Source organism: Propithecus coquereli, unplaced genomic scaffold (assembly GCF_000956105.1).
Source record: "Propithecus coquereli isolate 6110/MARCELLA unplaced genomic scaffold, Pcoq_1.0 Scaffold322, whole genome shotgun sequence".
Lineage (NCBI taxonomy): Eukaryota > Metazoa > Chordata > Mammalia > Primates > Indriidae > Propithecus > Propithecus coquereli.
In genome coordinates this window covers 888,334-891,221 of record NW_012148864.1, presented here as the reverse complement: position 1 = coordinate 891,221, position 2,888 = coordinate 888,334, and positions in this window count along the sequence as shown.

Below are 2,888 nucleotides of genomic sequence, written 5' to 3'. Positions count from 1 at the left end.
AATTCTCCAAGGCTTTCTATCAGTTTTGGAATAAAATCTGATGTCCTTCCCATGGCCTCTATATGGCCCTAGAAAATTGCAAGCGTACTCCTGCCTCAGGGCATTGCATTTGCCTGGAACTGTCCTTCTGTAGATATTCACGCGCTTCACTTCCTCACTTCACTCCATTCTCTGGTCCAATGTGAAGTTCTTTCCGGGCCACTTCATACAAAGTAGCACACCCCCAATCATTCTCTTGGGAGATGCCCCCAAACCCCTCCTACCTTCATAGAACTTATCTGAAACCATCTTATGTAGTATATTTATTTGTTTATTTCTTATTGTTTTTCTTCCCCATCAAAATATCAGTTTTATGAGTAGGGGACCTTTGTCTGTTTCCTTCATTGCTGTGTTCTCAGAACCTTGAACAGTGCGTGAAATTGGAAAATACTCAATGAATATTTATTGAATAAGTGATGAAATGAATATAATCATGATTTTCAACTGAATTCATAATGTGACTTTTCTTTTCTTTTTTTTTTTTAGTAGAGACAGGGTTTCGCTCTTGCTCAGGCTGGTTTCGAACTCCTGAGCTCGAGCAATCCTCCCACCTCGACCTCCCAGAGTGCTGGGATTACAGGCGTGAGGCACCATGCCCGGCCCTAATTGTATGTTTATAGGAGAAACTTCCGAGCAGTTTTCTAAAGAGGCTATATTATTTTTCATTTCTACCAACAATCTATGAGAGCTATAGTTGCATCCTCAGTCTGCACTTGGTACCCTCCTTTTTATTTTTAACTTTTTGCCATTCTAATAGCTGTGTAGAGGTTTTAATTTGCATTTCCTTAGTGTTATGTACCTTTCATGTGTTTATTTGCCATATCTATCTTTTCTTTGGTGAATTGTCTGTTCAAAATTGTGCCCATTTTTTAATTGGCTTGTTTTCTTACTGTTGAGTTGTAAGTGTATATATACACACATACACACACACAGACTCTGAATATAAGTCCTTTAACAGATACGTGTTTTGTAAATATTTTCTCCCAGTCTATGGCTAATCTTTTCATTTTCTTAAAAGGGTCTTTCAAAGAGCAGAGGTTTTCATTTTGATGAAGCCAGGTTTATCAATTGTTTTCTTCTATGGCTTATACTTTTCATGTCCTACCCAGGAATCTTTGCCTAACCCAAGATCACAAAGATTTTTCCTCTTTTTTCTTCTGTAAATTTTACTTTTAAGTTTTATGCTTAGATCTATGATCCTTTCTGAGTTAATTTTTGTAAAGATGCAGGTAAGGGTGGAGATTCCTTTTATTTATTTATGTTTGCACATGGAAGTCCAATCCTTCCAGAACCCGATTGATTCTGTTGGTCTTACTCCCTCTGTCATTGGTAGACAGGTTTCTAAATAATCTCTTAGCTCCTGTTAGTCTATTACTTTGTACTCTGTGGCTTGTTGATCAGTCCAGGCAGAAGAATTGGAAGATAACAAACAAAAAATTTTATCTCTAGCCCCTGCTTCTTCCTGTCATGTGATTTTTGCCACTCCCGTACTGTATATTGTTTAAGCAATCAATGTACTCTGGGTGAGAGTCATCATTAATGCATTTGTCCTTCAGTCTCCAGTAGAGTTTCAATTTCTAATCACCGTTCTTTGTTATTGTTGTTGTTGTTGCTTCGTGAGTACTAACGACCTTATCACTAACAGCAATCTCAACCACTCAGATCTTTGTATGGCAGATGGGAGGGGAGGGTGCTTGTGGTTTGCTTTCCCAGCAACATTTCTTCTTACCACCAGAGGGCAGCAGTAACCCCGGCATTGAGGAATGATACCCAGTTTACACTTTCCCAACAGAAGGATTTGTGTCCCACCTATGGGGGTCCCACTAAGGGACATTGTCAGTAATCTCTTGCAGGCTGAGGAATTTAAAATGGATTTAGAATCCTACAAAAAGGCAAGTAAGCCCTTTTGGATTACTTGTTATAGCTGACACTGTTAAAGTCTACATTGACGTTATTATGTGGAATTTTACCAAAGAAAAAATAACTGTGCCATTGTCATGTCTGTTTTTTGAATTATCACAAAACCTACCCATTTTATTGATTGACTGATTGATTTTCTACACAATCGCAAAAGGATATAAAGGATATGGGCTATATCCTACCCATTTAATGTCCCTCTTTAAGTTCCATCTCAAATGTGACCTCCAAAAGTTTCTCCAAGTTCACCCAAATAAAAGTTAACCTCTATACTCACTCACAGCCTCTTTTCTTTACTTCTTACAGCACTTCTCTACCTTAAGTTGTGATTGTGCACCTCCCTTATTTCTATGGCTGTAGTTAATTAAGTTCCTGTCTTATGTGAGCATCAGCTTTGACAATCCCCAGCGTTGCCTTGCACATACCCTACACTGAATATATTTTTGTTGAAAGTTGGACATTGAACAAAAGCAAAATAAAGAAGAAAAAACTACACGTTTCCCGAATGGCAAGTATGTACAAATTCGAGCTACCTGCTTTCAGTATAGCTTCACATCAGGAGCAAGAGTACGAGGAGGTGTGCAAAACACGTGCCTCAAGGTGCAAAATTAAGGGAGCAGCAAAACTCGGTAATCAAGATAAATTATATCTGAATGCAATATTTTAAAAATAAAAATTAAGGCCAAAATCCATGCGGGAAAAAATATTACATTTTTTTTTTTAAGATACGGGGATTTGCTCTGTTGTCAGGCTAAAGTGCAGTGATGTGATCATAGCTCACTGTAACCTTAAGTGCCTGGGCTCAAGGGATCCTCCCACCTCGGCGCCCTGAGTAGCTGGGACTATAGGCAAGCACTCCCATGCCCAACTAATGTTTTTATTTATTTATTTATTTATTTTTGTAGAGATGGGGGTCTTTCCTATGTTGCTCA